This window comes from Coenobita brevimanus, chromosome 5 (assembly GCF_032717465.1).
Source record: "Coenobita brevimanus isolate Jiangsu-jjx chromosome 5, ASM3271746v2, whole genome shotgun sequence".
Classification (NCBI taxonomy): Eukaryota; Metazoa; Arthropoda; class Malacostraca; order Decapoda; family Coenobitidae; genus Coenobita; species Coenobita brevimanus.
Window position 1 is genome coordinate 23,293,748 of NC_136958.1, and position 15,399 is coordinate 23,309,146.

Consider the following 15,399-nt stretch of genomic DNA (forward strand, 5'->3'; position numbering starts at 1 on the left):
CCTTTCACTCTTTCGCCCTTTTCTCTTCATCATAGTCCCTTCAGTCCTCCTCCATCTAACCATCATTTTCCTTTGCTTTCTTCCCGTCTCGCTCATAGCACTCTCCCTCATTCTCGTCGTCGCAGTCACTCGGCCGCTCTTCTAAAATCACTCTAATCCACAACGTTCCCCCTTTCACTATACTGCGTTTGAAAAGCCTTTTCAATTAAAAGATAACGAAAAATTCCTTCACTACCTCTTCACATACTATTTGCTGTGTAACTATCATCCTTTTATACACTTGTATTCATTTTATTTTGCCTTTTTCCTTAACTTCTCTTATTTCATATAATTTTCGAAGAAGATTTAGCTTAATTCCTGTCGACTGTACGAGTCATTAAGGAAATTAAATATGGCTATGTCCCAACCATCCCCCTACAAAACGATTAGCAGGAGCCAGTGCTACCTCTCGCCACCTAATTGTATTGATGGGTGAACAGGGACAAGAGAGAGACGAAGTTTGTCCAGAAGTCAGACTGGTCCGATAATTGAAACTGGAATCATCCTCGCAAGCAGGACGGCTAACCGGTGCACTACCGACTCTCCCTGCCCTCCCCCCCCCCCAATTCAAGATATGTTTCCATTTCTCTAGGTTATTTTTGGTGCTGGAGAGGGACGCCTTCACACAGTGGCACCGATATGTCCAGTTGTTGGAGCTACCTAGTTATAGAAACCTTCCTACCCCCCCCCTCCCTTGTCCCTTATGGGATGATGGTGGGCTGCAGAGGAAGGGCAAGTTTGTCTGCAATCCACAGGGTTCAGGTTCAGTTGAATACAATAGGGCTACGGCAACAATAACATCAACAACTCTGCTACTACTTGTTCTACAACTTCCACTATTACTACTACTACTACTACTGTAACTGCTGCCGGTGCTGTTGCTACTGCTACTACTACTACTACTATACTATTGCTAATGCTATTACTAATACGAATACTACAGTACTTTTCCAAGTAGTAAATTCTCTCCACTTTTCCCTTCTTCTCGTCATTCTTGTGAAAGTTTTTTTTTTTTTTCTGTAGTTTCCTCTCTTTTACCTATACACTTGTAAAATCCGTTTGATACACCGTTTCTCTCTCTCTCTCTCTCTCTCTCTCTCTCTCTCTCTCTCTCTCTCTCTCTCTCTCTCTCTCTCTCTCTCTCTCTCTCTCTCGTTTGATACGTCTTTTCTCTCTCTCTTTCTCTCTCTCTATCTATCTGTCTCTCTTTCTCAGTAAAATTTTCCGCATCCTCGACTTCCCCTACATCTACCTACGCATCCTCCCCATCTTCTCTCATATTTTCCTCGGCTGACTCTCCTTCACCTTCCTTTTTTAATCCTGCCGAAACATCCCTTCCCTTGCCGCTTCCCTCTCTCACATGAAGTAAATTACTAGCATCCCTCACTATTTTTTTTCCATCCTCCCAATCGTCGTTCACCTTTCCCTTGGCGCCGTTGTTGCCCTGAGTGGAAAGAAACAGATGCGCCTCCTGCCTGGGGATGAGACCTCCTTATTCTGCCCTGGTTCCTGCGAGGAGGACTCTGGTCCAGCCTGGTATGGCTCCGTCTTCTGCCTGGGGACAACGGCTTCCTACGCCGTTTTTTACGTTAAGGAAAATTACACTCCAGTGGTCATTTCCTCGCTGCTCACTTTAACCAGAGACATTGAGAGTTCCTGGGCCCCTAACATGATAAATATTCTCTGTTTGCTCCCAGCACATCAGAGGCACAGACGTGCAAATGGATTTGATCAACGCACTTCTTGCAGAAAATGAAGCAACGGCAAATGCACCACACTAACAACAGCCAGACAACGCTACAGCACGTGGGTGTGTAACTTGTGAAATACATCCATCCATCCATCATCCAATCCTACATTGCCCCATGAGGAGAGTAGGAGCCCGGGGCTAGACAGTTGGTCTCGACATTTAAGATGAGAGTGACCAGCCTCACTCATCCCTGAGTGGCATTACATGAACAATCAACCCCAACTATCCCTTGGATATAAACCTTCACCGGCTCAATCCGACTGGAGCGCAATAATTACCCACTAAACCACCAGGTGCCAAAATTTGGCTATATGGTTACCACCCAGCGTAGTAAAAGGTTTCCTGGTGTACAGGAAACCATTTGATTTGTCACTCAGTGTAGAGTCACTCACAGGCAGAAGGAAAAGGAAAGAATGAAGGAAAGAAAGACAGAAGAGGGAGTGTAAAGTCACCCGTAGGCAGAAGGACAAGGAAAGAATGAAGGAAAGAACAGAAGAGGATGGAAGGAAAGAATGATGGAAGAGAGAAAAGGGCAGACACCCGAGAGCAGCTCTACATCGAGTGAGTGGATGGTGAGCGTCCCCACCTACCACATAACTCGTGAAATACATTTACAAATTCTTATCGTGTCACACCAAATACAACTACCCCACTCCCCAACAACCTCATACCCATACAACGGCAAATTATTACATCTCATTTTCTGAGCACAGGCACTGCATCTACAACACAGACACACACTAGACGTTCACTACCAGTAACATGCATAAACATATTACAGCTAAGTGCTGACCAACACTGAAGCACGAATTTCTTCGCGAACACATGGTACGCATAGCACTCCTACAATAAACAGCACAGACATTCAGCCTACCCATAAAATCAAACACCATTGATACATCCACTCAAACGGAACTGAAGGCAGTGGAGGTGGCCCCATTACATTCATTCATTCATCATTCCTCAACAAAGAAACAACGCAAGCAATTTCTTTTCCAGGACGATACAACATTAGAAAAATAGTCACTTAATGTCAAATCTGATGAGACACACACACACACACACACACACACACACACACACACACAAAGTCAGCATTAACAGTCTCCCTGACACCACCCACGCTGCACCAGCGCAATACACGCCTCATTTCCTCCCACTAGCACAGACATTTCACTCTATCACTGCTGGGGACTTTAATGTTAAAACATTGCCTGGTACGAGCAGAGTCAGATCAACTGTAGACGCCTCTACATTGCTACAATGCTCAGCAACATGTGTATTGTCAATGACACTTCACAGCACACTCTCATCACACACCAGGCAAACCGCACCCCCTCATCCCCAGTCATCAAATTCTGTTCTCCAACGCTTGCATTCAACACTACTTGGCGAAAGGAACCCACCCACAAGCAGTGTCTCATAATGTAGATAACAGTCCCTCAGCCACACACCACAGTTCCTACACACTGCAACAGGACTTCCTCAGCACATCACACAGGATAAAGATTGTCCCAGCCAGATTCACCATCACACTCATCACAAGCAGTAGACATAAATAGGTAACTCCCTGACATATGACACCGGACTCACCTTCAGGGGCTACATACAAGTAATCAAGAGGCAGTGGACCTCCATATTAAATGCACTCTGGCCAACTGCAGAGCCAGACTTTGAACAACAATAGGAAACACTTTCCTTACTCTATAAACAATGTATTAGATCAGCAATGTTAAATGATTATCTGGCACTGGCTTCCATCCAGTTTACTACTCACTAAAACACCTTCCAAACCATACAAAACAACACCTTCCGCATCATCACTGGCCGCACTAAAACCACTCTCACGGATCACATATACTCTGAAGTTAAAGTATTCGCTGTCAGGCTCTATCCAAGTGCCTGTGCCAGTACACGGCACATCTGTCATTACATGACAGAAACACACATCACACCTTGGCACCTTAAACAATTACTGCATAACATTATAACATGCTGCACAACAATATTCCACCTCCAGATACTCTAACACTTGCACTGAAGAAACACCAAAACACTCATTTTCCATGCAGAGAAATATAACACCTCCATCAGAGCTCTATATTGTAAGTCCCCTGTCTTGAAATCCACTCATAGGAGGTATCCTTAAATATATATTATACTGTACATGTAGCTAGGCTTCCATCAGGATGTCACCCAACTCTCCTCATCTACCAGCTTAAATCTGGGTTGGGCATAAACACAGAAGACTCATGATCATTTGTGGAACAGACCCACACGGCATAACACAGATAATGGAGCACTGCATAACATATGCCTTACTAAGACGCCGAAACAACATCAGTGGTGTAGAGAACCTATGGAACAGTCCCACAGAGGAAGTTATTTATTTGCGATCGACGAGTCTGCTTGATCAGATGGGCAGGGATTGAGCCACAACAATAACAGCAGCCTTTGTTCCTTTTCATGTCTCCCTCCTCACTGGATTTCCTCTGCCTCTCCCTCCTCTTTTTCCTCCACTCTTTCTCTCCCTCTCCCACCCAGGGCAGCAAACAAGACGGGCTTCAGCGGAGCGAGAAACATAAACACTGAACCTTAACAGTAGCTCTCCCTTCAGCTCAGCCCCACCTTAACCTTCCTACAAGTACTCCCCTCCTCCCGCCTAAAGAACATTTCACACGGTTCCCTGCCTCACCGAGCTGCCTGCAGGAGGACCACAGAGGAGCTCTTCTGCAGGGGCACATAGGAATGATTCCAGTGAGTACTACAGTATTGTTTAAAAGAAGAAGAGGTACCCTTTAAGTGCGCAGGGGTGCTATTTTAGTAAGCATTACAGGAATAAAAGAGGATAAAAGGGGATATTCCTAAGATTCACATAGAAACTGTTCCAGTATACAGCACTATCAAAAAAGAGGGGCAGAAAGGGTGGGGGAATCCCCCTAGCTAGGACCAATGAACCACATAGTTCTGCAGAAGATGGAGAAATACTTGAAGAGACCGCTATATCTCTCATCAGAAATACGCTACTTAATGCGGACTCGAATTCTTTACTGTTCCTCGTTTTTGTTGTTGTTGTTGCTGTTACTATTGTTATTGCGTATTGCTCTTTATTATAAATGCATTAACCGAAAGAACCGGGGATTCAAGTTGTGCATGTAAGTTATCAGCGCTAGCCCACTGTTTGCTTCCGTGCTTGTGTTGCCATTGCTGCTTTTATTGCTGAGAAAGGTATTGTTTACTGTTTATTACAGTGTTAATAATTGCAGTTTTTACTACCTTCCCCATATTCACTAACATTTCCATCGGTATCCCAGCTTTATACGGTCATACTCTCCCATTCTCCTTAACACCATTGCTCTGGTGACCCCCACCCCCCCCTTTTTTTCTTTAATTCCTGTTACTGTCAAAAATATTCTGCTCATGAGAGACTTTTCGAACTGGAAAGCCTGAATGTTGTCTTCATTAATCCCTTACTGTAAGAGGCCTTCCTAAGATTAACAGAATGGCATGGTGGAATTAAAATTAAAAAATACGTCCTCGGCTTAACCAAGTAAATTTTCACTATATCACGATAGTCTGTGTCTGTTTTCCAAAAATTGCCTGTCGTTTTCCTCCCTCAGGCTTTCTTATAATTCCCCCTTGCTCACCATTATCATTAGCACTTCCAGGTGTCCCCCAACTGTACTGTCCCATCCACACCTTACTTCCCATCCAATAATTTTCCTTTATTAACCCCTTCCTTCTTATAATTTTTCTTTATTACCTACACCTCAATGTGCAAACCAGCCTTCCTCCTCTCCCAATGACTCTGTCAGTCTAATGACAATGATATTTCCAGTTCTAAAGGGCCTGCCTAGCCTCCCCAGTTCGAAAAGCTTCCCCTGAATAATGTCGTCTGAAGGTACCATGAATAAACTAAAAAATACCACAGGATTAAAATTGCTACCATTTCACCTGTATCCATTGTACATCCTTGCCCACCGTTTTCCACTCATAGGCTCTCTCATACGTCTCTCATTTTCACCATTATCGTCAGCGCTCATGTGTACACCACCTCCGCCTCTCATCTTCCATTATCACCACCTCATTATACACGTTAATACCTCCACGGCTGTTATTGTTGCGTTTATCATCCAGCCCCAAGCTGCAGCTGTCCCAGTCGCACACTCATTAAGTGCAATTAACGCAATCAGCTCACTAGTTTACCTGTGATTTACGGTATTGAGGTTGTTAATTGTTGCTTAATGTTTGTTGTGCAGTCCATGGCGCCTTATTGTAATGTAGATTATAGCGGTTTGTGCTTTAGGTTCCTGTAGATATTGTTCATGGTTCGCTTACCTGTACTGAATACGTTGCAGTTACAATGAAGCTTTTCGAATTTTAATTGAACTGATATAATATTACTGGCATCCATTGTAATGATGTAATCGTTTCATTTGTTTCACAGACGATCCTGTTTGACGTTTATTTGTTTCCTTCAAATCTCATTTAATCATTATTAACTCTTTTCAAGTTTTACGTTTCTCCTACTCATGTTCTAATACTTCGTTTATTTTTATAACCAACTTTAAGTTACATCGTCTGGCGTTAGCCGAAATAACAATATACAGTTCTTCTCACCAAGAGATGGTTAATGGTGACAACATTGCCTATCGCAGACTGCATTAATTCACTTTCGGATGAATGAAATCGCTTGGCCTTAGCTGGAATAAATTACTAGTGTTATTCCGATCATGAGAGTCAAAAATCGACTATGTATCCAGTAATTTCCATCCTTCCATATTACAGATAACCTCAGTAGCCTTACTATTCCCTCCTTCCTCTACTCTGATTTCCCCGTCCACTGGGATTCTCCATTCACTTGCTGTACAACTCTTCAATTCCTGTCTTTAGTTACCTGTTTCAGTCACAAGGGGAGAATCGGCAAAGAGGAGGTAGAGAGGTAGGAGGCAGTGTGTGCATATATGGTTAGAGAGAGAGAGGGGGGGGGGTCTTTTCCCTTGCTTAATGAACCCTATCTCATGCCATCCATGGGTATAATCATGAATTAAAGTTGTTCGTAGCCAAAAGGGTTTAGCATCCCATTCAGCTCTCTCTCTCTCTCTCTCAGCAGGTAAACTTTATCGGCCTCGCTTGTATATTATCGTTCACTGCGACTCATCCAGTAACCAAGTACTTAAGCACCCTGGAGAAAACAACTCGGATTAAAAGAAATACTGGCTACTTTCACGGACATTCACTGGCAAATAGGACTTGTAAGTGAGGGGGAATGGAATGGGAGTGGACGTAGATAAGATAGAGTAACTAGCGTGAACGGAAAAGGGAGAGGTAAAGGAGGGGAAGATGAACGAGGAAATGGGGGCTGACAGAAATGGTGAGGAGATGAGTGAGAAAATGAGGGGGATAAGATGATGAAGGAAGGAGAGAAGAGGAATAAAATAAGTGAGAGGGGGGAGGAGATGGAGAAAGGAGTTGAACGGTTGGGGGAATGATGGAGTAATAAATAGGAAAATGGGGGGTGATGAAGGAAATGAGTAGGGAGGGGTATGACGTAGGGGGAGGAAGGATGATGAAAGAGGAGATGAGGAAGGAAATAAGAGGACAGGTGCATGACGGAAGGGAAGATGAGGGAGGAAATGACTTTGGAGAGGGGATGATGGAGGGTGAGATGAAGGGGAGAAGAGACAAAGGGATGATGGAAAGAGCAGGAAAATGTTGAAGGAAATTATACAACGTCTCTCTCAGGTGGAGGTGTCAGTCATAATTCCATCCCCTCACCTTAGTTACATTTTGAAAAGTCAAATGGTGGAGGACAAGGTGACATGGAAGTGAAATATTTGCAGCCACCTCTTTCCGTTTTAAGGTGTCTGGCCATATATAGCTAAACACAATATTCCATACTTCCCCAGTGAAACTTAACATGTAAGGAATGTAAATAAATAATGTACTTAATGAAATACTTAATGAAAAGATCATCTTTTGGAATCAGCTCATGATATCGTATTTTTATCGATGATCATGGGGTGTACGCTTCAAGACGGTCACATCAAGAATACATTGTTCTTGCTGTCTGTCTCGAATGATATAGTATCAATCGGCGCATGGGAGATTTGTTAGTGTGAAAAGGTTACTGACGACCCCGTTAATTTTTCAGTAGGATATCCTCAGTCATGGTATCATCAGATATATTTAGCTCAAAAGAGATCTTATACATTCCTCATTTTGTCCTTCAAGACGATGAAATATGCTTTATTAACACCATCATAGCAAGCAGGAAATGTTTAGGATCGCGTGTCTGCCTGTCTTTCTGTCTGGGGTCTATTATTTCGTTGGTAACCTCATTTTTGTAGGCCACCTTCGAGCAAAATTATCCTTCATATCTAAGATGAAAGTGAATGGGGTTAGATGTCGTGACCATCGGAGTGAAAACAAATTTATTCATAGGGACAGAATTTTTAAAAGTGTGTATGGGGGGGGGGGTAGAGGGCATTCTAGTTTGGTTTATTATCGCTGCTGCCATTTGTCATTTTCCAGTTAGAGGTGGATGTTGTTGGTAAAAAGACTATGTCTGAGATGTGTAAGCTACACGACTGCGACAGTAAACTAGCAGGTCGTGACCAACATGAATATATATATATATATATATATATATATATATATATATATATATATATATATATATATATATATATATATATATATATATATATATATATATATATATATATATATATATATATATATATAATACCATATGGCTTAACACAAACACTGCACCTGGCATGCCACATCACATGATAAGTTCTTCAATCGCGTGACATACTGTCATTGCATTCGTCCCACATCCAAATGATTTCATTCTGCTTACAAGAAAACTTTGAAACTACTAGAATCTGTTGCCGAAAATCGCCTGTTGGTAGCACGAATATGTAAAAAATACGTCACTGGATTAAACGGTTATAGCATATGGCTCAACCATCTCGTAGCCCCAAGCATTCAGAAAACACACCTAATTCTTTATGTAACAGTCTGGCTTCTTTGATCAAGGAATATCTTTTATGTATTATTCTTGTTATTTCCACACAATTTAATTCAGTTTAAGAGGCAGTTTTCGATACATCTTTCACTGGCCTCTAGATCCTATTTACATCTGTTTATTATATTATCCTGGCAATCTCTAGGTAATTCCAATGAAGTTTGAAGACTCTGTTCCACCTACAGGGGATAATGGCCTTATTAATTCCCGCACTCACAAGGAAATATAATTTGAATAAAACTTTTTGAATAAAACTTCCCGGTGGTAGCTGGAATATATTATGTGGAAGACGCAACTGAACCGAAGACGTAATAACGGTGGTTATAACGTTCCGACTTTGGAGAGAGAGAGAGAGAGAGAGAGAGAGAGTACAGTTTACCACGGTAATAAGCCTGCCGATTCCTGTGTTTTGCAACACATTCGTTTCATTCCCAGCGCCTTTTTCATCAGGGCTTACAACACACTCCCCTGGGGCCCTTCTTCAAGCGAGGGAAGGGGTGAAGAACGAGGGAATAAAGGTCTGAAAAAAATAGACTAAAGAAGAGTTACTGAAGAAGGCGCAGAAAAGGAACTCAGGACAAAAAACTCAGGGAAATAAAACTGAAAAAAAAAAGTAGGAGGGAGTGAAGGCAAAGGAAGAAAAAAAAGAATAGATGTTAAGGAGGAGAAAGTGGGGGAAGGGCAGAGGGGAAGGTTTAAAAAGGAGTATATATTTGGAAGAAACAACTGAATATATAGGCTATATCTCTATCAGTCCACACACACACACACACACACACAAATATATATACTGTATATATATATATATATATATATATATATATATATATATATATATATATATATATATATATATATATATATACACTGGGTGTCCCGGGAGGTAAGAGCACAACTCTGAGAAATGGTAGATAATTGTAAGTAAAAATTGTTTTGTCAAGATGTATCCAATTCTTAGCCATTATGGAACTACAGTTACTAATAATGTTATGTACGAATTATGAAGACCAGTTTTGCCCATACGGTCATGAGTAACTGTAGCTCCGTAATGGTGCTTATAAAGAGGGTTTAACCATCATTGTGGAATAAAAATGTTGGATTCGTCGGTAGTTGCATAAATAGCTAGTTTGTCTCGCTTTAAATTAATAATCCTTGAATACATGTACATAATATTCACTGTATGGTTAGATCTAGTAGGGTTGTGCAGCACCCTAAAATTAGCCCTATTTAGTCGTTTAAATCTTCCCTGGTTATTGCGACACTCTTAAGAGACACTGATGTAACACTCACACCCTCGCCATAAAACCCCTGATTGTCTACCAGTCTACCTGCACCTGAGGTGAAGTCAGATCCACCTGATTCTTCTGGTGGTCTGACCTCACTTCTCTTACCCTACTACCACTGGCCCTGCAGAGAGAGAGAGAGAGAGAGAGAGAGAGTTATCCTCCTTCAACCCGAAGGAGACCAGTGGAGGACGATAGAGAGTGAAAGAAGGACTGAAAAAGAAGTTGAAAATGATCGTTAATTACTTCAATCCAAGGTATGGGAACAAGGTGAGAAAGAGACTAAAAAAATAAAAAAAATAACTGAACCGAGAAGGAGGGGGCAACTGAAAATAAAGAAGAATGTACATTAACCTCTGCATCCAAGGATGTCTATTAATCAAGAATGGGAGCAGTAGGAATGGAACTGTGAAGAAATAATTTGGGGCTGTGTACAATGAATAGGATAAAAGAATAGCATGAAAGATGTGCTCTTAGTAAGCATGTTCATTAAAGAAGGTAAAGAGGGTGTGCTTAGATGCTATGATCACAGAGATAGAAAGAGAGGGAAAGCACTGCGAAAAAGGAAAAATGGTGAGATGTATGTAAATGGGTCTGATCGTAGAAGGAGAAGTGAAAAGCGAATAAAGGGGTTTGACAAATAATTTAAAGCGAGAGCAAAGGTTAAAAGAATAGAAATGGGACAGATTAAGAGGTTATATAAATAATTTATAAAAAGCAAAAGAATGTTGTGAGGGAATAAAAGATACATGAAAGAGAAGCTGGAACAAAACAGTAACACTGACAGGGGGTAAAAAAGAAATTGGTTTGCCAAAAAAATACTGTCGAGGGAAAGATGCTAGATATAAATGATGAAATAAATGATCAGAAAAAGAAGTACAAAAGTAGTTGAACAAGAATTTACAAAGAAGTAAAGTAGATGGAAGAGAGAAAAAATCCAGCTCAGAAAATTGTTAAATTAACAACAGGAAAAAATGTGTAAGTGTATTAAGGTCCATAAGGAAAATAATCATATATGAAAGTCATCTAATACGGAACTAATGATCAAGAATTTTATGATTACAGTCCCTGCTAAGTGGCCACATCACAACATGGTTAATTCATTTTCATTCATTGCCAGACGCCATGTATCCCAAACGGGGTGGTCAAGGGCTTGGAGTTAATTGTTTTACAGGGAGGGGCACTAATCCTCCACCAACCCCACTTGACACGTAGGGATGCCAACAGCATCTGGTGTTCCCAGGCGGTCACCCATCCAAGTATAATCACTAAGACTTACCACAGAGTCGGGATTTGCATCTGTCACCCTCATCCGCCTACTGCAGAAAAAAAAAAAATAAATAAAAAAAGACTAAACCCGGTTTAACATAGACTCATCTCATGGAACTTAATACTTAAATCGCTAGTGTGTGTGTGTGTGTGTGTGTGTGTGTGTGTGTGTGTGTGTGTGTGTGTGTGTGTGTGTGTGTGTGTGTGTGTGTGTGTGTGTGTGTAATGGATGCGAGGAAATGTGACGAGTGTGTTCGAGCAAAAAGTGGTAGGGTCTGTGTAGAGAAAATGTTAGAGCGTAGGTTTTGTGGTGAAATGGTGAAGTGAGAAGAAATAGATGATTACAGTGGAACTGTGTGGAGATTGTACACGGTATGTGTACCCAACAGTAAAAAGAAAGCAGAAAACAGGAAAGTGTGTGCATCTTCGTTTTGTTTCCTCACCTTCTTAGTTCCTTTCCTTCTATTTTCTCCTACATCTCCTCTTCGTCTTCCTTCTCTTCTTTAGTTCGTTACTCCTGTCCCTCACTACTATTTTCCTGGTTTTCTTTTAATTTCCTTAATTTGTCTTTTTTTCTCTTGCCTATTGTTTCAGTTTCTGTTTATTTTTCTTCTTTCTCTTAGCTTGTAGTTACTTTTTTTTTTTTTTTTTGCCTCATTTTAATTGTTGCTTTCCTTTCTCTTCCTCCTCGATTTCCCTCCACTGACTTTTTTCCTTCTTTTTGTCTCTTCTGACTTCTCTCCTGTTCCTCCCTCTACACGTTTACTGAAGCACCTCATTATTCGCTCTCTTCTTTCCTTCTTTCCTGCTTCCTCCTCTAAAAACGGTGATAAAAAGGGCGTCAATAATTGCCTCCCAAGAAGCATAACATCAGTCATTTGCAAAATTTTGGAAAACAATTGTTTTAAACAAAACTACCGTACTCCATAAGAGCCATAATCTTAAAATAGGGACTCAGCACGGTTTCGTAGTAACTGATCATGTCTTACAAATCTGATTTTTTACAAATATTTACGACAACTGGGACGCAAAACTATCGTCGGAAATCATCTACCTGTATTACAGAGACGTCTTCTTAAGATCCTCCGTCTAAGACCACTAAAGTAATTAAAAGCCCACGGTTTCTCTAACAAAATACATTCATGGATTAGTGATTACTTAATGAACTGCAATCAGCATGTAGAGATAAATGGCGAATCATCAGGTTGGCTAGCAGTAACAAGGGGAGTTCCTCAATGATAAGTTCGGGGACAAGTTCTTTTCACTGTTTTTACCAGTTATGTAGAAAATGAACTCATTTATAAAGTTGCGAAATGTGCAAATGACACAAATACTGGAGGTAAACTAATTACGAAAGAACACTGAATCTATTCAAAACGGCCTCGTTAAGTAAAAAATGGAGTTTAATATGGCAGACAGGCAGATGAATTTGAATGTAGATAAATGTTAGGTAATGCACTTTGCTGCCAAAAATGTTATATATGAATACCGCACGTTCGAAACTCCTTTGACTGAAGTAAAGGAAGAGAAGGATTTAGAGTTATTATTAACAGAAACGACCTCAACAATTCAAAACAGTATGGCAGCCAGTAAGAAGGCAAACAAATTGGTCGGCTTCATCACTTGGAGGTCACAAAATGCCCAATGTAAAATCCAAGCTCCATATTTTATTGGGTAGACCCACCTAGAATAAATAGCCTGCTATGTGCAACAAGGGTTCCCGAATCTTATTATGGACGAACGAAGACTGTAAAGAGTGCAACAAAAAGCCGCAAAAATGATCCTATCGCTGCAATATTTACCATATAAAGAGTGACTAAAGAAACTAAATTTGTTCTCTCTATATAATGATAATAAAAAAAAAAAAAAAAAATCAGAGAAAATCTAGTTCAGGTATTAAAAATTCTTTAAAAATTTTGAGAATGTTACATATGATGATTTATTCTAAATACAGGACGATAATGTGACCAGAAATAAAACAACATTAATATAGGGATAAATTACCTTAATGTTCGCTTAGTGGAATAACAAGAGCTTAGTGGCTCCATCGGGCTTCTTGACGCTTGCTCCTACCAAGGGCACTCGGCTTTCGCCCTTGATTTTAACTCTAAAATAGTTATCATGTATGGTCGCACGATAAGATAATGAATGTGAGACAGGATGGACAAAAATATTTCATTGTGGAACACAGCAAATATCTTTAATAAAGAACAGTTCAGCAGTTAGCAGTAACTACACTCAAAGGCATTGATGATGGTGTGCAAAAGACAACCGGTGAAACGCAGATAACAATTCTTCGGTCGTCAGCAAAACAGTGACTTCATGACTGAAGTATAGTAATAGGCATATGGAGAAGCACAGGAAGTGACTGGTTGTGGACCTTCAAGGAAGGGACATCTGCATATGCAAAGAACAATAACAGAAAGGTCTGTTGATTCGTTCATCTCTGTGCGGAAATTTCAGTTATCGAGCATTGCGTGCTCGAATACTAACATTACAAATAGGGATGGTTTAAACAATATTACATGCCAAGTGGCCCCAGAGATATGCACTGACACCAAACTTTACATAGACCTCTACTGACATACCGGGCATGCTCATAAGAAATTTCTGCTCTTTCCACCCAGTGGTATGACCTATAGGAGGTTCCCAATGTCTGACGAAAAATCGGGTACAAGAGTGCGCTTGCCTTGAGGACAACTGAACACACTCATTTATAATTTCCACTACCGCTGTCAGCTCGTCAGTCCACATCTTTTGATGTATGGCACTTTGAAATTCAAGGGGGTCATATTTAATGTGGACACACACACACACACACACACACACACACACACACACACACACACACACACACACATGCACACACACACACACACACACACACACACACACACACACACACACGCACACGCACACACACACACAAACGCTTATGCGCATAGTACTTTTGACAAAATATGTTATCAGAAATGGTCATTAATGCAAAACTATTGATGCAAATATTTTTAGACTGCAGGCTATGGCTGAGTCTCGTCTATTTCCAGGTTGAAGTGTTTGCTGATGAATGTGAGATGTTTACACTTTCGACGATCGTGTGTGTTATTTCTTTTACAGTTTTGGAGAAGAGACTACACAGTGCTTAGTCGAACCTTTTCTGCTTCTTCTACAAAATTTCCATGATTTTTCTTTCCAATAAACGTTGAGTATTATGTTCTACCTTTTTCATGCCAGCTTAACGGAATATTATTGTGCTTGGGGGAAAGCCTTCGTCTTTTCAATCCTCCTTCCTTACACATTGCTTAAATCTTGATAATTTTGTCTCTTCTCCAACAGATAACCTCACCATGGGCCAAAAGGCGTCTTGTTATCTGTACTTCCTATGTACTCCTATGCACTCAGTCTCCGTGGCTTCCTTATATTTCTCATTCGTCTTCCTCTCTCTCTCTCTCTCTCTCTCTCTCTCTCTCTCTCTCTCTCTCTCTCTCTCTCTCTCTCTCTCTCTCTCTCTCTCTCTCTCTCTCTTTCGTGTGTTAGGTTCCATCTACATTGACGTATCCTTCTTCGTACTATCTTTATTTGTCTATCTCCCTCATTGTCTTTTTGTCTCTCTCACTCTGCCTGCCTGCCTGAGTGTGTCTCTACGTGTTTCTTTGTCTGTCTGTCTGTCTGTCTGTCTACATCTGTGTGTTTATATCTCCCATCTCAGTGTGTGTGTGTGTGTGTGTGTGTGTGTGTGTGTGTGTGTGTGTGTGTGTGTGTGTGTGTGTGTGTGTGTGTGTGTGTGTGTGTGTGTGTGTGTGTGTGTGTGTGTGTGTGTGTGTGTGTGTGTCCCTTTCCCATTTCCGGTCCTCTGTTTTCCAGAACCTCCCTCTCATATCCTCCTTCCTAGCCCTTTCATGTCCTTCATAGCCCCTTCATTTCCTTCATTCCAGCCCTCTGATTGTCCCGCTTCTCTGCCTCTCATGTCCACCTTTATATCCCTTTCATGTGCTCCTCCTATATTCCTGATGTCTCTCTTG